The sequence below is a fragment of the Acomys minous genome (genome assembly GCF_964271855.1).
Source record: "Acomys minous genome assembly, chromosome: 2".
NCBI classification, from domain to species: domain Eukaryota; kingdom Metazoa; phylum Chordata; class Mammalia; order Rodentia; family Muridae; genus Acomys; species Acomys minous.
Window position 1 is genome coordinate 97875866 of NC_140484.1, and position 22096 is coordinate 97897961.

The window sequence follows — 22096 nt, forward strand, 5'->3', positions numbered from 1 at the left end:
CCACACCTGGTTTTGTATTTCAGTTTGGAATAGCACCTTGCAAATCAGTAGTCTAAAGCATGTGGTCTGGCTCACTGATCATGTTAAATGAATGGAACATAAAGAGAAGCAGAGGTGCTGGAAGTGATATAATATGCTATCTCCCTGACAATTTAAAATATAAGAACAGTTACTTTGTTTCTAGCATGAATTTTTATAGCAATTTTCATTTATGCCTAGTCATATCTTACCCAATGAAATAATTTTACATAATTTATGTCATAGTAAAGGTGATTTTTATTGTTTAACCAAAAGTTATATAATATTTTTAATTAATTTATTTTTTCATTTTACATTCTGATTGTAGGCTCCCTCCCTCCTCTTTTCCTAGTCCCATCCTCACTCTCTCTCTTGCCCCAAACCTCTCACCCCAACTTCTCAGAAAAAAGGAGCCCCACACCTATTCACTTCACATCAAGTCTCTTCAGGACTAAGCACATCCTCCTCCTCTGTGGCCTGGTGGGACAGCCCACAAGGGGGAAGTGATCAAAACACATCTAACCTAAATTTGTATTAACTGATCTTCTACAAAGGAAAGAACAAAATATAGGAACATATATGGATAGCATTTTGGTACATGTACAACTAGAGTTACCCTAAAGAAACTACAGCTTCACTGAACAAATACAAAAGTTGAGTCACTCACTAGAATTTCAGTAATACTATCATCAATGAGCAAAAGTAGAAGTCACCCAATATTCACAGACAGATGGGTAAGCAAGTAGTATATACATATACTGGAACATTATTCAGCCATACACAGAAAAGAAAATCTGAAAAATTCTCCAACACTGACAAATCATAAATATAATACCCACTGAAAATCTTCAAACATAAAAGAACAAATACTATGTGACCACACTATATATATTTTTTGAGATAGGAAACTGCTAACCTACACTTCCAGTTCACTCAGGTAATTAAGTTTTATTCCTTCTCGTTTCTGATGGGGTTGAAGACCACATAATTAGTTTCGTCTTACAATTAAGCTTCTTTGTTTATGGATTAATATGTTTTTAGGTCTAGAAAGATATTTTAAGTTGAGAAAGATGAGATAAAATAGATATTGATTTTCATTCAGAATTTTAGACTCGACAAGATAGGAAATATGTTTTTTACAAGGTTGCCAAATACAATTAGTCAAAACACCTTGAATGTAACATTTGTATATTTCCTAATTTTTATTTATGTGTAGTAATATAAATATATATGCAAAAAGAGAAAATGAAATCTAGAAAAAAGAAGAGAAGGAAGGAAGGAAGAAGAAAGAAAGAAAGAAAGAAAGAATGAAAGAAAGGAAAGATGAAGAGTTTTGGAGAAGACTAAGACAAATTTATACAGACAGACCCATTTGAGATGTAATATGAATAAATTAATAAAATATATTTTAAAAAAAGAAATTGATTGTGAGGTTGTGAGGGGGCCTCTTAGTGTTATAGCTGCTCATCAGGTATTTGGAGGAATTGCCAGCTGTAAAGCTGTATCTGTGAGTCACCTATGCTCCTAAAGTAACCCTAATAAACTGGATTGATGTAAAAAAAAGAAAAAGAAAAAAAAGAAATAAAGCTATGTAAAATATCTCACTTGACTAATTGTAAAAAAAAAAAAAAAAGCTTTTGGAATAAAAAAAAATTTCTGCTTATTAAATAAGTCAGCATTTACTGGACATATTGAGTGTTATGTAAGTATTTCTATATAAAGCAAAGATACAGTATGATATTGTAAATAAAAGCATTGTAGCTCACCTCTGTAATGTAGTACTCAGAGTTGACACTGAGGTGTTGAGTTCTAGGCCAGGTTCATGGACCCAACGAGACCCAATAGTTTCAGAGAAAACAAACAATCAGTCAATTCTCTGAGAAGAAAAAGAGACACCTGAGTTTAATACTCTTTAAAGTTGGTTTAATATGGAGTTGGAAAGTTGCAAATTTAGACCAAATTTACCTTCAGTTATCAGTATTCTTCTTGACTAGGTCAAGACTGGCCCTGGACCAACATATAGCACATCGTCTGGAGGGCCACGAGGAGGGAGGGAAATGCAGCTAAGACTATCAGGTTATCAGATATTTTTTTTTTTAAAAAAGGTCCATTAATTCATTCAAATCACAAGATATAATACTATGGAAGAAAAGCATTACATATTCAGAGAATATAAACTGCAACAACTGATTAATGGTAAATACCTCAACTCAAGTCAATTAAATTAGTTTGTCATCAAACATGAACTGTGTATTTGTTCATATGCTTCTATATCCATGTATGAATATGAAATAATTCAGCTTAATAAAATTCACATAGCTCTTCAACACCTTCAGTAAATGTAGCCTGGCAGGAAAAGTAGCCTTGGGACAATCCCCCCACCCCCCACTTTGTATTTTGTTTGTTTGCTTGCTTGCTTTGTTGTGCCGTTTTGTTAGTTTGTTTTTTGTTGGTTTGGTCTTTTTTTTTTTTTTTTTTTTTTTTTTTTGAATCATTCAAGACAAAGTTTCCCTATGTAATGGTGTCCTGGAACTTGATTTGTCAATCAAGCTGGCCTTGAACTCAGAGATCTATCTCTGCCTCCCAAGTGTTGGGGTTAAAGGCCTTCAACCCAACAGCCTGGCTATTCTTGTTTCCTTACAGAGACTCATGAACGGAATGTTCCTTCCATCAATTTTACATTAAGTTTTACCTTTGAAATAAATATTTTTAAGAAATTTTGCTGTACTCTTTTCATAGACTCCTCCCCTTTTTCAAAACATTTTTTTAAAGCTTGCTTTTGATTTTACCAGCACTCTCATGCAATTTCTGCAACAGTTTTGTTGGATGCTAGATGTCGCTGTGGTTACAATAGCCAAAGATTCCCAGAAGTATAATGGGGTATTTTTTTTCTTTTTTCTTTTTCTTTTTTGAAATGATAATAGAACAGCACCATTAAGCCACTTATTTCTTCCATTTCCTCCTTCCCCTTGCTCTCTTTTAAATTCATGACTTTCCCCCCCTTTTCTTTTCTTTAACTGTTGTTTGGAAATGTAAGGATTCTGAGCTTGGAACTCAATTGTCTTCTTCCTATAAGACAGTTTGAGGACCTGACTCAGCATCTTCACATTAGATCAAAAAGGGTTTATACCGAGAAAACATGTTTTGAGGTTTCTTTGTTGTTGCTTTGTCCCTCTGTTCTGTGTATCTGTCTATCTCTCTTTCGCTCTCAGTCTCTGTCTCTCACCCTGTCTCTGTCTCTCTCTCTCTCTCTGTGTCTCACTCACTAAAGCTTATTTTATTACTTGGTAAATGTTTGCCTGTGTACCAGGGTCATGCCTGGTACCTTCAGAGTCTAGAAGATGTCAAATGTCCTAGAACTGGGGTTATAGATAGTTATGAGCTACCATGTGGGTTCTGCAAAGCAAATCTAGGTCCTCTGGAAACCATTGTGCCACTGTTCCAGCTTTCTTTCTTCCTTCCTTCCTTTCTTCCTTTCTTCTTTTTTCTTTCTTTCTTCCTTTTGTTTGTTGAAAGAGTTTTCTTACAATATATTTTGATCATCCTTTCTCCTCTCATAACTCCTCCCAGATTCTACCAAACTTCCTATCTCTGGCTTCTCTTATTCCGTGCCATTCATTTCTCTCTCTCTTTCAAGGAGACAAACAAACTAATAAAAATATATTTTTAAAAATCACAAGAAACATACATATACCATAAAAACACAAATCAACCAAAATATCCAAGCAAAGACCTTATAATAAGACAAAAAAAAAATCCTGAACAAAACAATATGAGCCAAAAAGTCTACGAAACAACAACAACAACAACAACAACAACAACAACAACTATGTTTTATGTTGGCCACATACTCCTGGACATGGTCTATCCCGAACTGTTGTTTAATATATCCATAAGCATGCATGCATACATACATACATACATACGTTCATACGTGTCAGACATCCATTTGCAAAGGAAAATTAATGTTATTCATTGTAGTGTCTATGGTTATTGGACTTCAGATTTTTTTCATATCCTATGTTTTCTTTCCTTGTACACAATGTAAAATATCAATGAAGAAGGGATTCTATGATTTATTATATAGCTATGGGTCTTAATAATGTTCTAGCACAGGAATTGAAAATAATTAGTGAAAATTGTGTACCAGAATTGCTTTTGTTGAGAGAGAATTGTTGTTGTTGTTGCTGTTGTTGTTGTTGTTGCTGCTGCTGATTTTATTGCTTTTATTTTGAGACGGAGAGCTATTACTTAGCTCTGGCTTGTAAGGAATTTGCTATTTAGACCAAGATGCTTCTGCCTCCCAAGTGATGGGATTAAAGGAGAGGACTTGCTACTAAGGAGAGGACTTCTAGAAATTTAGACATGGAATGAAAGAGCTCCTTAAAGCTTGGCAGGTGATGCTATGAGGATGTGGTCATTCTGAGTATTGTGGAAATGAGGAAACTCAGTGACATACTACTCACTCCTCTTTGAGACCATGTCAGAACATGATAAAAAATGATACAGAGTGGACAATGCCTTGGGAAATTGTAAGAGAGGCTGCTAGAAAAGAGACAGAGACCTTTTACCTCAACTGTATTTTGGTCCCTGGATTGTTCTTGGATGTGATTTTGTGCCTCCTGCAACACACAAGACATTTTTATTCTTGTTGGATGTCAGAATATAGCTCTAAAACTCAATCTGGTTAAAGGACATGCAGAGTGCTGTTCTTAATATGCCCTGAATTGAATCTGAATATTGCCTTCTGCCTTGCTTTTTGTGTATTTCCAAATATAATCTATAGTATGTGCCAAGTAATCATGTTTGATTTGGTCTCACCTGAGAAAGTTCTGGGAAATGGCTGCTCTGTTAATATTAATAGGTGCTTATTGACATTTATTTACATGCTTTTCTGAACTCAAATTGCCTTCCCTGGATCATTTGTTTCTTTCTCATTCATGTATAAAAGTATACTGAAACCAAAGTACATTTGTCTGCTCTATCAGACAGTGATCCACTCCATTCTTTAAGGTCCTCAAATCCCAGGTATTCTGGAATGATCTGCACAGGTTGCCTGGTTATTGCATGAAGAGAAATACCATAAGTATCAAGTAGTGGAGAATAACAGAACAAGTCAGTTATTGTACTAAGAGCATATGGAAGGTTGTATTAGACATCCCTATGAATATCAGAGACTGTAAGACAATGGAAGAAGAACAAAAATCCTTGAGTGGACTGCTGATACATGAGATCATGTTTGAAGGGTTTACACTAGAATGGGAATTGGGTTCATAAAATGCCTAATAAGGCATCAGGGACTGGCCCAAGCAGACAAATGCCTGTCTGGGTTCATGCATAGCAAATGTAGTGAGGATTGTACTGAGCACTGAATGCCTAGATAAAATTCTACTAAAAAGCCAAATGCTGTATTATTGAGCTTCTGAAAGTTTTTAAAGCCCAGGCAGTAGCTTACAAAAACATAAATGGTAAATAATGCAGGTGATAAAGATTAAGTTTGGCCTGGGTTTGGTAGACCATGCCTTTAAATCCAGTTACTGAGAGCAAAGGAGGATCTGTGTGACTTAAAGCACATCCTTGTCTATATAGCCGAGTTCCAGGTCAGCAAAGACTGTTTATTGAGACCCTTTAAAAACTTTTTACAGGTGATGGTGGCACAAGCCTTTAATCTCAGCTCTCAGGAGGCAGAGGCAGGTGGATCTCTGTTAGTTTAAGGCCAGCCTATTCTACAGAGCAAGCTCCAGGTCACTCAGGACTGTTACACAGAGAAACCCTGTCTCAAAAAGTAAAATAATAAAATAACATAAAAATAAACACTAAAACAACAACAAAACTCTCTTTTTTCTTTTCATTTTTCTTTTTCTTTTTTTTTCTTTTTTCTTTTGCCTAGGCAAGGGGGTTGTGCATACCTGTCTCAGGATTCAGAGAAGCAGAGACAGATGGATCTCTGCGATTTTGAGGTCATCCTGGTTACCAAAGCAAGTTTAGGACAGCCAAAGCTACATAGAGAAACTCTGACTTGAAAAACCTAAAAATGGGCAAGCATGGATGTAGTCAAACTCTGACAAGACAGGGTAAGCAAGTCCTCAATAGTTCCTGCCTCACAGATATGTCTGTCATATATACTGGGCCAGCAGATTGATGATGATGCTCCAACTTTATAGAGAGTTTTGGGTGACTGCTTAGACAGCAAATTGTCTCTGTCTTGTTCACATTTTGGAAACTGCTAACCTGTACCTCCTGTCTACTCAGGTAATTAATTTTATTCCTTTTCCAGTCTCTGATGTGGTTAAAGACCAGATAGTTTAGTTTTTACAAGTGAGCTTAGTTGTTTAGGTTTTTAGGTCTAGATAGATGTTTAAGTTTATAAAGATGAGATATGATAGATACTGATTTACATTAGGAATTTTAGACTCACCGAGATAGGAAAGATGTGTTCTTCAAGGCTGCCAAATACAAATAGCCAAACACTATGAATGTAACATAATGTATAGGTAAAAAAAGAAAAAGAAAAGGAGAAATAAATTTTAAAAGCTTAAGTTTATCTTATGGGTAGGCAATTACCTCCCCCAGAGTATGACAACTTAGGGGCAGATGTTATTTGCCTAGCCCTGTGACTTTCAGCAGTCAGTTTGGTCAATGGCAAGGGCCGTGGTACAGTTCTGGAGCCTATGGAAACTGTGGAACTAACTTGCTTGGCACGTATGGCTGGGTAGAGACCATTTGTGATGGTTCAAATAAGAAATATTCCACCATTTATTTTGAATGCTTGTTTCCTAGGTGGTGGCTATGTTTAGTGAAGTTTAAGTGGTGTTACCTTGCTGGAAAGGTTTAACACATACGGTGATTGTTGAGATTTCTAGAAGCCTTGCGCAGCTTCTTGTTTTCTCTCCTTGCTTACTCTGCTTACATTTGAAGACAGAAGTTTTCAGCTTCCTACACCAGCCACCATCACTGGGGAGAAAATTGAAATTTATCAACACAAAGAGATAATGACTGCTTCAAAAGATAGAATTCTAACAACCCCACTAAGATAACAAAATGTGGTTCCGTAACAAACTCTCTCTCATGTCTTTGACATGCAGGTTGTACTTTTCTCTCAACAAATTATAATTTGAGTACTAAGAATAAATATAGAATCATTTCTAGTGAATCCAGTCATCAAAACACATACGAAAGAGGATGAGAAGAAAGAATGATTTTTACAGAATTGCCTGCTGTCTTTAATCACAGAACTCAGGGAGGCTGAGGCAGGTAGATCCCAGTGAGTTCATGTCTGTCCTGGTCTATAAAGCAAGTCCTGGACAGCCAAGGCTACACAGAGAAACCTTGTCTCCAAAAAAAAAAAAAAAAAAAAAAAACAAAACAAAACCAACAAACAAAAGGCTGAAGATAAATAGAAAAAAGGAAGTGGTGACCTCAGGGCAAGACCCCACCCAGCTAAGCTTCCAACTTGTGAAAAGGAATTTAAAAACAGTTTGGGCATAGGTGTGGCAGTACACACCTTTATTCCCCAGTACGTAGAAGGCAGAGGATGGCAGACCTCTAAATTTACTGCCAGCCTCCACTATAAAACAGGGTGCAGGACAGCCATGCTCAGGTAGTGAAGGAAAACATCCAATACAGAAAGCTGGTGCAGATGTAATTAAGGTAGGGAGCCAGAAAGCAGAAGAACTTGGCAGCTTTGGTCATATAACAGAGCCTCAGACTTTATTTATTTATTTTTAATTATTTATTTTATTTTATGTGCATTGGTGTTTTGCCTGAATGTATGTTTGTGTGAGGGTACCAAGTCCCTTGGAACTGGAGTTACAGACAGTTGTGAGCTGCCATGTGGGTGCTGGGAATTGAACTCAGGTCCTCTGGAAGAACAGCCAGTGCTCTTAACCTCTGAGCCATCTCTCCATCCAAGCCTCAGACTTTAGTAGGCTCCCAGACCTTAACACAGATGACTCTTATGAAGAAACTAACATCCTCTGTGGGGATAAGTCAGGCCTCTCATCCAAGACTCTCTTGTCCTCTAAGAAAAATGCATACAGGGAATGGTGGAAATAGTATACTCAGGTGAGCATTCCTTCTTCTCCATGTGTGATGCTCCTTTAAGCAGTCCCAGAGAAGGGGGAAAATACTACATTAAGTATGAAGGAAAAGAGGAAAGTTATACTCCTTACTCTTTTACAACTTTTGTTGCCTTTGTATTCAATGATTCATAAAACACACCATTCTCGGAAAAAAAAAAAAGCACCAAGATACCCCTGGGCTGGGCAGGGGTATCACTGCCAGACTACCCAGCCATTATTAGCCTGTGGGTTTGAGCTGTCCATTCAGGCAATATCAGGTAAGGGTATGTCATCAACATATCCACAGGCTCCAGGCTTAGGGATGTTTGTTGGGCAACCAGGTCAGAAGAAAGTGGGGCATAGTGATGTTTGCCTTTAATCCTAGCACTCAGGAGGCAGAGGCAGGCGGATTGCTGTGAGTTTGAGGACAGCCTGGTCTACAAAGCGAGTCCAGGACAGCCAAGGCTACACAGAGAAACCCTATCTCAAATGAGCAAAATGAAGAAGAAGAAGAAGAGGAAGCAGAAGAAGAGGAAGCAGAAGAAGAGGAAGCAGAAGAAGAGGAAGCAGAAGAAGAGGAAGCAGAAGAAGAAGAAGAAGAAGAAGAAGACGAAGAAGAAGACGAAGAAGAAGAAGACGAAGAAGAAGAAGAAGAAGAAGACGAAGCAGAAGAAGACGAAGAAGACGAAGAAGACGAAGAAGAAGAAGAAGAAGAAGAAGAAGAAGAAGAAGAAGAAGAAGAAGAAGAAGAAGAAGAAGAAGAAGAAGAAGAAGAAGGCCAGCAGTTATTGGAATTTATTTTTCTCTGTATAGCCTTGGCTGTCCTGGAACTCACAAGACCTTGCTGGCCTTGAACTCTGAGATCCACCTGCTTCTGCCTCCTAAATTCTGGGATTAAAGGGGTGGGATTAAAGGCTTTAGCCTAGGCACTTCCCCTATTCTGATGCTTGCTATTCTGCTTTATGGGTTAATCCCTATGGATAACAAAAATATTACTGGGCCTCTGAGACTACTTTGTGGACATGCTACAATAGTTTGACTAAAAGGGCCTCTATTGATACTTTCCATAGTAGTAAATTGATCAGGACTGAGAGGTAAGTTTCCATTTCTGAATTAAAACAGATCTAGTCTTACAAAAGTGAAGAGACTTAGATTTTTCAAGAGATAAAAGAAATGGCTTTGGGAAAAACCTGTGGCTTATCTGCTAATTGATTAGGAGAAATTAGAGAAACATTTCACCCTGGCCAGGGAAATAACAGGAATTACTTTATTCTCCAGATTCCCCAAGATAACTACTCTGCTGTCATTGCTGGCTGCCTTTAAGTCTCATTCTGATTGGATTAACAGTGGCTTTGTATGCTCATATCTCAGGTCATGCAATAGTGTGAGGGGTAACTACCCTGAAACCTGCTGTGCTCTTCTAAATCAGTCCTTCTGCAGCTTATGCCAGCTTTGGAGAACTTTAAAACATTCTGACAAGACACTCTTGTCCTCTTATATCTCAATATACCTTTCAAGTCTTGATTTTAACAGCAGGAATATCAGTGAAAGAGCAATGTAGTTGGGCTTTCTTAGGCACAACTTTTATCAGAGTTCTCCATAGGATATAACTCTTTTTTAAAGGCACAATTATCCCCCCCCCCCTTTTTTTTATGAGAGAAGGTTTCTCTGTGTGTAGCCTTGGCTGTCCTGGATTGGCTTTGGCTTTGTAGACCAGGCTGGCCCCCAACTCACAGCAGTGGCCTGCCCCTGCCACTCTGAGTACTGGGATTAAAGGCATGTGCCACCTCCATGCCCAGCACAATTACCCTTAATACCTGTTCCTGGCCTAGAACTTGCTCCATAGAATAGGCTGGCCTCACAGAATTCCCTCTGCTTCTGCCTCCTAGCACTGATCTTGTTTTATTATGGCTATCCTGACTTCTAGAATTTATACATTAGTCCAAAAAGTCAAGGATTGTATGGGGGATAACTAAATAAGTAAAGAGAGACAAGTTTTTTTTCAGCTATCAATTTATAGGGCAGGGTAGTATTAGGAAATATAAGAAATAAAATACACTCAGGAAATATAAGCCCAGATTTAATGTTAGACTATAGAATATAGTCATAAAAACAGCATAGCACAGGAATAAAAACTACATATCCTTGGTCTTTTGTGTTTCCACTGGAATTCTGACATTTTAATTTTCAATTTATGAGAAGAATTGCATTGTAATTTTAATAAAGATTGCACTGATTTAGTAAATTACTTTCGGTAAGCTGACCAATTACATACTATTGATTCTACCAATCTATTAATTGACATGGGAGCTTTTTTAGTTTCCCGTATCATTTTTCTCCTATTGTGTCTTCAGGTTTTAGTTGTACAAATATTTACTTTCTCTCATTAAATATATACCATGGAATCTTTTGTAATTGGCAAAAAAAAAAAAAAAAAGAAAGAGAAAGAAAGAAAGAAAGAAAGAAAGAAAGAAATACAAACCCAATTACTGACTAAGTTCACAGAAAAAAAGAATTGTTACCGTAAAATAAAAGCTGCATTTCACTCTCTTCCATACACTGTGGTAAGAATTACACTGATCTGCCACTGGTTTCAAATGTATAAGAGTCCCTCTCACCAAATCAGAGCCAAGCACATGTTGCCTTACATGATGCCCATTACAGGGACTTTGAACACTCCACATGCAGTACTAATTCAGAATAACCATCCCGATATATCTCTCCTCTGATCTGGTCTCTGAAGTGCTAATCTTGCTTTGGACTAGAATTTTTGATATGCAACTCAGTTTACCATCCTCTAAACCAATTCAACATGCATCTCTTCTCTTATACTGCTTTGTAGTTACTATTTCTCCTCCTCCTCCTCCTCCTCCTCCTCCTCCTCCTCCTCCTCTTCCTTCTCCTCCTCCTCCACCACCACCACCACTGAAATCTTTACATTAGAGGATAATAATCCACCCATGAAAATTTTTGTACTGACTTTACTAGAAGAAATAAGGGTGATGGGCGGTAACATGGAGAAATCGGGACAACACAGGACAGGACAACTGAGACCTGTTTATGATACGGTTCTGTAGATGCTAGAAATTTATGTCCATAATTCTTTTGCTTCACAATAAACTAGCAATACCATCAGAACTATATGCACATATTTTGTCAGAACACAGAGCTCCAGAAAATCTGTTGATGTTAGAGAAGAGACCCCTAGACCATAAGCATGCAGAACTCTGATATCTTAAATGAGTGACCTAATAAACTTACAGGTAATACACATATTCCCATTAAAAATATGAACAAAATGATAAGGATCCAATTCTTCATTCCAAACATATCTTTTCAGGCATGATTAGATACTTTTTTTTTTTTTTTTTTTTTTTGGTTTTTCGAGACAGGGTCTCTCTGTGTTAGCCTTGGCCATCTCAGACCCGCTATGAAGACCAGGCTGGCCTTGAACTCAGAGCGATCGGCCTGCCTCTGCTTCCCAAGTGCTGGGATTAAAGGTATGCGCCACCATGTAGATACTCTTGATATACTATTTTAATTCTTTTTATAGTTGGTATAGAACAGAAGGTTTGAGAATGATGAAGTAACTAAAATTACATTAAATATCAATAGGTTAGATATTTGTAACCCTGTCCTGAGAAGATAATTATTTAGTATAAAAAGTAATACTTTTTAAAATTATTTCATGAGGGTTTCTTTCTCTTTAACTTCTTTCTATAGTTTTGTTAGAAGTTTTGAAATACTTTCTCCAAATACTGTTATTAAATTTATAATACAAATAGTAATTTACAAAGTAATATAAATTTAGATTTATATATATGTAATTTATGATTCAGAAATTTCTTTCTTTCTTTTTAAGTTGGACTCTTTCAAATTTTCACTAGTAATCCATGAGAGCTGGAGTGAGGAGAGTGGATACTTTCCAACAATACTAATAAATAAGAAAGTATAATATTTTGACACAACAATGTCATGTATTATGAAGAATTATAAATTGTTAATCTAAAATATTGTAAAATGTTTAAAGTAATGTTTTTGTTACTGTTTTGAAATTTTTACACATAGGCACAATATATTTTTATCATACCCATTTCTCACTAACTCCCCCTAACACCCCAAGACCCTCTAACCCATCTTTATCTGGACTCTGCATCCATCATTACTATTACCGTCTTCATCACCAACTCCCTGTGTCTGGTTAATAGTGGCCCTGGCACCTGAGTGTGGGGCCATCCACATAAGCATGAGCAACATAACAATGGCCAGATCCCCAAAGAAATATAACTTCCTAACTTCTTAGGAAAGTCCAAATTTGAACACAGAAATCTAACAGAAACAGACCAAAGCTATATTTGTATGGTATCTCATATACTTTTGTTCTTCTAAACAGTCCTAACCCTAATCTCACTTTAAATGATATTTAAATTCTTTTGTTTGTTTGTTTGTTTTTTCTCTAAAGATTTTATTTTATTTTTTTGGCATATACATTTGTATTATTACGCATAAGTAAAAAATTACATATCGCAAGAAGAACCACAAAACAATCAGGGATTTATGAATGTTACATTCTTAGTTGTTACTGACAAATAAGGTTATTTTTAATTCATTGGTATAGAATTTTGATTATTGATACAAAATAAGTTTAATTTTTATATGTTGGTATAGAATTCAAACTTAAGATTATTCTCCACACACATTATATGTATTTCTACTCTAATATGAGGTATTGAACCCATGCAACTCAATTATAATACAAAGTTTACTTCCAATACCTTGAAAGTGCTATTGCAGGCTGTGTAGGATAATTAAGTATTACATGCTGTTTCTTAGTTGATCAAATCATGGTCATATCAATTACTAGTCCAATTTTATCACAAGAATATACCTCTTAGGTTTACCAGATAGATATGATCCTAAGATAGATAATGTAAAATAGTTAGATAAGGTCTTCAAAAGCCTCAGAGACCTACAGAATATGGCATTTAAAGATGCGTTTTATATTTGAAATATTCTTTGACAACAAGATGTCAGGTTAACTCCTGGCATCACCCAGACTACCTCAAGAAGATGATGAGCATCAAAAAACCCTCCTTATGGAGATGGCTTCAAATTTGGCAGACTAGCTGCAAGGAAAAAATGTCCCTGATTCTGCCACAGATAGAATTCTGTCAAAAAACGGGCAAGCTTGAATGCAAGCAGAATTGATGGCCAAACTCTGCCAAGACAGGGTAAGCAAGCCCTCAATAGTTCCTGTCTCACAAATATGTCTGTCAGATATATTAGGTCAGAAGGCTGAAGATGATGCCTCAATGTTATAGAGAGTTTTTTGGTGACTGTTCAGGCAGCAAATTGTCTCTGCCATTTTTTTTTCTCATTTTGGAAGCTGCTAACCTGAACTTCAGGTAATTAAGTTTTATTCCTTCTCAAGTATCTGATGATGTTGAAGACCAGATATTTAAATTCTTAAATTGGAATATAAGCAGCTCTGGAGAATTAGGTCAGATATTCTTGTTTTGGAGTTTGGTGCATTGAAAACTCCCAAAATGAATGTTTCCTTTAAGTAGATTTGTTTGTTTGTCTGTTTTATTTATTTTTCCAAGGGGAAAGTTCAGTCTAGCAACTATTCATTTTATAAATACACTGTAGTTATGAAAATTTCCTCAGATTTTATTTATTTCTTAAAGCATGTGATTAAGCTGTAAATAGAGTAGAACATTTCCTAAAAAAAAAAAAACCTTATAGTAATCTGAATTTCAGAAAAGTAGTTGGTTCTTGGGGAGTTTCATGTGTCTCAAAGCCTTCATAGGACCAGTATGAAGACTTAATTTTAAAAAATATTTTATTAATTTATTCATATTACATCTCAGTGGCTATCCCATCCCTTGTATCCTCCCATTCCTCCCTCCCTCCCACTTTCCCCCTACTCCCCTCCCTAAGTCTGTGACTGAGGAGGAATTCCTCCTCCTTTATATGCTCATTGGGTATCAAGTCTCTTCTTAGTAGCCTGCTATCCTTCCTCTGAGTGCCACCAGGCCTTCCCATCAAGGGGACATGGTCAAAAATGGGGCACCAGAGTTTGTGTGAAAGTCAGACCCCACTCTCCACTCAATGGTAGAGAATAGAGGACTGAATTTTATTCTAAGGCTAGAAAGCAATACCTTCTACTCTTTCCTGAGTTTGCAGCAGGAATTGTTCCTTTTGTGCTTCCCAGTCTGTACAATCAAGAAATTTCAAGTTTCCCTTTTAATTAATTAATTCTATTTCAAATAAGTATTTATGTGTCAATTTTTAAAAAATCAAGAGAGATTAAGATTGGCATGAGTGATTTATATCAGATACATAGAGGGACATATTTATATAAATAATTGAAATTTCATATAATAGTGTGGCCGTTAACAGTACAGGCAGTCTTTGTTTTAATCATGATTATAAATAGTAATACCTTGATTGCAAACTATGCTGCATAAAGTATAGCATGTGTGTGTGTGTGTGTGTGTGTGTGTGTGTGTGTGTGTGTGTGTGTATGTTTATGTGTTACATGGAGGGAGATAGATTATACATTGGACAAGAAAGTGTTAAAAGACTTCACTGAATGCAGAGAACTAAAAGCCCCACAGGGGACCAGCTAAGAGGCTATATATAAGCTGCAAGGCAGACATAAGGCTGCTCCAAGGTGGAAAGGTACCAAATACACAAATGGGCTGCAGGTAGTTTAACAGTCAAGCAGTTCTAAGTGGGATGTTTCACAGAGAGTACAAACTAGGAGGTTTGGAGTAAAAAAAATATAAATGTGCCTTTTTTTTCAATTTAACACAAACTAGGGTCATCAGTGTAGAGGGAACCTCAGTTAAGAAGATGATTCCCTCATATTGCCCTTCAGGCAAGTCTGTGGGAGTAATTTTTTTTGACTAATGATTCATGTGGGAGGACATAGGCCATTGTGCACTGTGCCATCCATAGGCAATTCCTTCTGGCTATATAAGAAAATAAACCTGAAGCCAGACACAGTGGTGCACTCCTGTAATCCCGGCACTCAGGGAGGTAGAGGCAGAGGTGTCTCTGTGAATTTGAAGCCTGGCTGGCCTAAAAATCAAGTCCAGGACAGTCAAGGCTATACAGAGAAACCCTGTCTTGAAAAACAATAAACAAAACAAAACAACAAAACAAGAAAGGTTGTGTGAGCTGTGATGAACATGACTGACCGTAAGCAGAGTTTCCATATATCAGGTCCTGCTTCCGAGGTCCGGTCTTGAATTTCTCAAAGATGAACTATAATTAGAACATACAAATCAAATAAACACTTTGTTCCCCAAGTTGGTTTTGATCCGTGAGTTATCACAGCAACCTTAGTAATGCAACTGGCAATTCCTTAGTTGCAGAGATGGTTTGTGACCGGTCAGTTTGCCTGCCATATCACAATCATGGGTCTCTGCATCTGGTACAGTCCCAGTTGGAGGGGAGTGCTCACAGGGCTATGTTTGGAGATGTTTGTGATATATCTTCCATGTGTTCTTGATTTACCTTGAGAAGTCTATTGCTGGTCTCTCTCTCTCGCTCGCTCTGTCTCTCTCTGTCTCTCTCTGTCTCTGTCTCCGTCTCCGTCTCCGTCTGTCTCTGTCTGTCTCTGTCTGTCTCTGTCTGTCTGTCTGTTTGTCTGTCTCTCTTTCTCTCTTTCTCTCTCCCTCCCCCCCCCCCTCTCTGTGTGTGTAAGTTATTTATCACTGGTGCCTTGTAGTTCAGGATGCACAGGTAGTAGATATTAAGTGTAAAAACATAATGTAGCTAAATTCTGCCTCAGGATTTATAGCAAACAGAACATAGTACTATTTTGTAAAATGTACACATTTTAGGGTAAGGAACAGTTTGAAAAACATGACTTTATACAATATGGTATAACTTTTTAAAAAATGTGTGCACCGCCACATCTAGCTTTTTGTAAAAAAGATTTATTTATTTAGTATACAGTATTCTGCCTGCATGTAACACCTGCAGGCCAGAAGAGAGCACCAGGCTTCATCTTAGATGGTTCTGAGCCATCATGTGGTTGCTGGGAATTGAACTCAGGACCTTTGGAAGAACAGGCAGTACTCTTAACCTCTGAGCCATCTCTCCTGCCCCAATATGGAATAAATTATGGGCAGGCATAACCTTGATCTCCACAGGAAGACTCTGATCACATTTGCATTTGCTAGTTCTGCTTTTATTTCTGGAGAAAGCAGATCAATATAGCACATAGTATTTTAACAACCATTAATAATAATAAGAAGAAAAGAGCCATGAATTAGAAGGAAATCAAGGAGACTTATAGGAGGGCTTGGGGGAAGAAATAATGTAATTACATTTTAATTGTAAAAATAAAATTTAAAAGGAGAGTATCAAGGAAACAGGCCAAAAAGATGCCTCCATGGTGAAGAAAACTTACTATGTCGGCTTGATACATTTAATTCACTCGCCCACATACTTATGAATGTAGAAAGAATAATGAATTTCACAAAGTTACTCTCTGATCTCTACATGTGTACAAGGCATACTCATATCCACCACACAGGAACTCCAAAGACATATACAATAATAACAATACCAATAGTAATTTTAAAATGATGATTGTAAAGTTCAAAATGAGTGTTTCTAGTTAATCCAATAATCAAAACACTCATGAAAGTGAAAGAGAAGAATGAATTTTACAAAGTTACCTGCTATCTTTAATCTCAGAACTCAAGGAATCAGCACCAGGTGGGTCACTGCGAGTTCAAGGCCAGCCTGGTCTACAAAACAAGTCCAGGACAACCAAGGCTACACACAGAAACACTGTCTCAAAACAAAACAAAACAACAACAACAACAACAGCAACAACAGAAAACAAGTAAAAAGACAAAACAAATAAAAAAACAAAACTAAAGAAATGGCCCCCAAACCAAAGTTACCTGCTGGCCTCTCAGGTTTGCTAAAGCATAGTCATACACACATATGTAATGATAATTATAATTATTATAATAATAATGATTAAAATTATAATAATGATATATAAGAAGAGTGTTTCTAGAGGAATAAATACTGATAAATTTTCTGAATGGATATCAGGCTTTCTGAATTCGGTTGTTTTTTATCAGTTGTTTAAAACGCATTAATGATATTTTCATTCATTAAGTCAGTACAGGGTCTTGAGAGATAGGACATCCAATAAAGTGCTTTCCTGACAAGTAGGCAGACCTGATTACAATTAAATTAGACCTAAGAGAAATAGTCAGAGACAGTATGCACCTGTAATTCCAGCCATAGAAAAGAAGAGGCAGCAGAAGCTTGGGATTTACTGTCTCTCTAGTTTAGACAAATCAGCAAGTTCTGGGTTATGTGAGGGAATCTGTCTCAAAAACGAGATGGTATGAGTAGGGCTGGAGATAGAGATATATAGATAGATAGATAGATAGAGAGAGAGAGAGAGAGAGAGAGAGAGGCAGAGACAGAGAGAGACAGAGACAGAGACAGACAGAGACAGAGAGAGACAGAGACAGAGACAGCGACAGAGACAGACAGAGACAGACAGAGAGAGACAGAGACAGAGACAGACAGAGACAGAGACAGAGACAGAGACAGAAAGAGTGAGTTTGGAGGTTAAGAGCTCTTACTGCTTCATCAAACAACCAGAATTCAGATCCCAGCATCTACATCCCATATTGAGAGGTTTATGAACACCTATCATTCTTACTCTAGGGGACCCAGCCCATACATGAGTGCATGGACACAAGTATTAATAAAATGTGTAGATTAAATGCTTAACTTTAGGCCACTAAGTTTCCTTGTGACTTGAATAGTTATTTTTGAACATTTTGATAATATTGAAACCACAAACACTTGACCTTCAGTTCACAAATAAAGGAACACACACTATTTCTATACAGTTGAATAGACATGTTACATGTCAGAGATCATGCTGGGATAGGCAGGCCCTGAAGATACAAACAAGTAACAAAAAGAAGTTGCAAAAGAGGTAACTACTTTCACTTGTCCTTTGACTTAGCCACATCTAGGTCTTCCTAAGTAGTTACTCTGAATCAGATGGCTGTGGAAGACTCAGACCTATTTTATAGCAAGTCATACTCAGTATGCAGGATCACCTGGAAGTGAACAACTGAAACACTAGTTTCTTTCTCTAGTGATCATTGAGGGAGAGTGGTAAGGATAAATTGTAAGTTTCCATTTATTTATTTATTGGTTCAGTATTTGTCTGGTGTTTATATGTGCTAAAGGGCATGAGTGGGTCTGAGGACAACTTGTAGGAATAGACTATTGGTAGGTTCTGCTAATTAGATCCAGTTCCCCAAAATTGGCAACAAGCAGGGTAACAGCTGAGCCAACACACCTGTCTCAGAATTAAATTACAAATAAAGTGCAAGTACATGAACACTGAAGATATATCTGATTAAAAAAAAATTAATAGGCCCCCACCAAATATGATAGAGAACAGAGTAGATTAAATAGTGGTCCTGCAATTAGAGACTATGAAAGAGAACTGATTGTCTTGGTCAGGGTTTCTATTGCTGTGATAAACATTATGACCAAAATTAAGTCAGGAAAAAAGGGCTTACCCTTCCACATTAGCTCATCATCAAAGAAAGTCAGGGCAGGAATTCAAGCAGGGCAGGAATCTGGAGGCACAAGCTGATGAAGAGAGCATATAGTAGATTCTCTTACTTGTTTGCTCCTCAGGGCTTTCTCAGCCTGCTTTCATATAAAATCCAGGACCACCATCACAGGGAAAACACCACCCTAGGTGGGCTGGACCTTCCCCCATCAATCACTAATTAGGAAAAATGCTCTACAGGCTTGCCTACAGCCTACAGCCAGATCAGATGAGGAATTTTCCCAACTCGGATTTCCTTCTCTCAGATGATCTTAACCTGTGCTAACTTTACTCAAATCAGCCAGCACAGTGCAAAAATGTGTGCTGTTCCCCTTCACACCAGGGAAATTCATGTCCACCTGTGATCTGGAACTCATGAAGATCTGCCTGTCTTCTTCTCTTCAGTGCTGGGATTAAAGGTGTGTGCCACTATGCCCACCTTAGAATATCTCTTTGAAATCAGCAGTTTATATACAATGCACAGACCCAAGGAAAATAAGTAAAAAGAAGAATCCAAGGGAGGATTCTGGAATATCACTCAGAAGGGGAAATGGATAAGTCAGAGGTAGTGGAAGAAGAGAGGGAACAAGGTAGGACATGGAGTGTAGAGGGATACAAGGGCGGAGGTCTGACCTGGGGAAGGGGGGGGGAGGTTACAGAGAAAAGAGAAACTGTGTTATGGGCAGAGGCCTCTCTGTGACAAGCTGGAGATCTAAACTGAGAGAATATAATGGGGACTCTAGCCGAGACTCCTAGTAGTAGGGGGTCATTGTGTCTGAAGAGGACACCCTCTAACGAGACAAGACTCCAAGTAGAGGGAGGGGAACACCAACCCACCCACAAAAACTTTGACCCAGTATTTACCCAGTCTACAAGATGTGCCCCCGGAGATAAAGTTAAAGCAGGTAGAGCAGAGATTGAGGGACTGGCCAACAAAATGCCTTTCCCAACCCAAGACCCACCCCATGGAAGAAAGCAAACCCCTGATACTATTAATGAAGCTCTGCTAGGCTTGCAAAAAGAAGCCTACCAGAGTTGTCCTCTGAGAGACTCCACACAGCAGCAGTTCAAAACATGCAGAGACTCACAGCCAAACATTGGGCAATATGTAGGGAGACTTATGGAAAAGTGGGGTGGGGGGGAGGAGAAGAAAAGGGCCTATAGATGACAGGAGCTCCACAAGAAGACCAACAGAACTGATTAGTCAGGGCCCAGAGGGGCTTGAGTCTCAGTGCCCAGAGACTAAATAAGCAACCAAGGAGCATGCATGGACTGGGCCTAGGCCCCCTACACAGATGTATCCAATAGGCAGCTCAGGCTTCATGTGGGTCCTCTAGTAAGCAGAGCAAGGGATGTCTCTGATGCCATATTTTGATCACTCCCCTATGGCGTCACTGCCTTGCCAGGCCACAAGGAAAGACGACACACAGAGTCCTGATACAACTTGATGTGCTGGGTGGATGGGAAGGGGGTAGATCATCTTTTCTGAGGAATGGGGGAAGGGAGAGGAAGAAGATGGAAGGAGGGTAGGGCTGGGAAGAGAAAATCGATAGGGCTATGACCAAGATGTAAAGTAATTAAAAAATAATAATCATCAAAAGGACCCCAGCAGTTTATAAACCTAAAATTCTTAATATAAGGCATGCATACAGGACAAAGAAGTATTATGTAAAACCTTGCATTTGGAGTTCAATGAGATTCCTTAGAGGATAACTTGCTTCCAAGTCCAGCTACCTGAATCAACATGATGAAAATAGAATACTGCTTTCCCCCAAAACCAGTCATGTCCCCTTTCATTTCCTTCCTTTCCTTTCCTTTCCTTTTCTTCTTTCCTCCCTTTCTTCCACTTAAGGTCTCTCTTTATATATTTTATTCATTACATTTCTATTACTGTGATAAAACACAATGACAAAGGCAACTTATAAAAGAATCAGTGTACTAAGGGCTTGTGGTTTGAGACAGCATCTGTGGAGGAAAGGAGGCAGCAGGCAGCAGGTAGATTGTGTAGCTGCTATAGCTCCCAACTCAAAATACAACCAGAAAGCAGAGAGAGGTAACTTAAAATAACATGAGTTTTGTGAAAGCTCAGAGCCTATTCCCTGGGGTCTACCTTGTCCATCAGTGCCACATTCCTTGTCCCTCATCAGCCACAAACTCAGGGTCAAATATTCAAATACCAGGAACTAAATGGGGCATCTCATTCAAATCACCATATTCTGCTCCTTGACTCTCATAGTTTACAACCATATCGTAATCTAAAATCTGTTTAATTCTACTTTACAGGCAGGCTCATCTCTGAGTTTGAGGCTAGTCTGGTCTACAGAACCAGTTCCAGGACAGCCAGAACTACAAACAAAACTCTGTCTTGAAAAACCAAACAGACTTAGTCTCACAGCCAACCTTGGGCAGAAGGCAGGGAGTCTTATGGAAGAATTGGGGGATAGAAGGACCCCAAGGGGACAGGAGCTCCACAAAAAGACTAACAGTAAAAAAAATCTAGGCCCAGGGGGTCCTATCTGAAACTGATGCACCAAACAAGGACCAATGCATTGAGAGGAACTATGCCTCCTCTTCAGATGTAGCCAATAGGCAGTTCCATCTCCATAGGGGCCCGCTAGTAAGGCGAATTGGAGTTATCCCTGCCATGGACTCTATTGCCTGCTCTTTTATCACTTACCCCTCATGGTGTGCCTTACCAGGCTACAGAGGAAAAGGATGCAGGCAGTCCAGATAAGACTTGTTAAGCTGGTGTCAGCTGAAAAAGGAGAAGGACTCACCCTCTCTGGGGACTAGGGGAAGGTCATAGGGTAGAAGAGGGAGGGAGGGTGGGACTGGGAGGAGACAAGGGAGGGGCCTACAATTGGGATAAAAGATAAATAAATTGAAAAATTTAAAAAGAAAAAACAAAACGAAAAACGAAACAGCCAACAACAACAAAAAAGTCCTAATATTTCAAAGAATCAATACTGTTTAAAAGTCCAAAGTCTAGCCAGTCACTCTGGTCCACACCTGTAATCCCAGAATTCTGTGAGGCAGAGACAGATCTCTGTGAATTTGAAGCCACCTGGTCTAAAAAGGGAGTCCAGGACAGCCAAGGCTACACAGAGAAACCCTGTTTTGAAAAAAAAAAAGCCCAAAAAACAAAAGTAAATATCTCTTTTAAAACTCAAGTTAATATTTTAGATGTACCATCACCCCCATAAAATCAAAAGCAAGTTAAATATTTCCTATATTACAATGAATAGCAGTGAGCATATATCACCTTTCCTTTGAAATAGTCTCAAGCTGTCTCGAAAAGTGACAGTGATGTCTGTAACTAAAGAAATGATAAAAATACCTTCATATATAAAATATAGTTTCTTAAGAAAGCACTGTAAAGATACATCCAATGTAG

At 38.1% G+C, this 22096-nt stretch overlaps 1 long non-coding RNA gene across 7 annotated transcripts in view; it reads right to left on the reverse strand.

Annotated features, from left to right (window-relative positions):
* Positions 1-2050: 2050 nt before the first annotated feature.
* Positions 2051-22096, reverse strand: part of LOC311593078 — a 52080-nt gene continuing 32034 nt past the window's right edge. Inside the window, exons 6-12 of one of the 7 annotated variants that reach the window (XR_014777583.1) lie at positions 18668-18740; positions 15284-15350; positions 6836-6972; positions 6437-6488; positions 5928-6046; positions 4590-4640; positions 2052-2157 (exon numbers count right to left, since the gene is read on the reverse strand). This is a non-coding gene — a long non-coding RNA (uncharacterized lncRNA). Of the gene's footprint in view, positions 2158-4589; positions 4641-5927; positions 6047-6436; positions 6489-6835; positions 6973-15283; positions 15351-18667; positions 18741-22096 lie in introns of all 7 variants that reach the window. The other 6 variants (XR_014777582.1, XR_014777584.1, XR_014777585.1 and 3 more) reach the window with 6 other exon arrangements.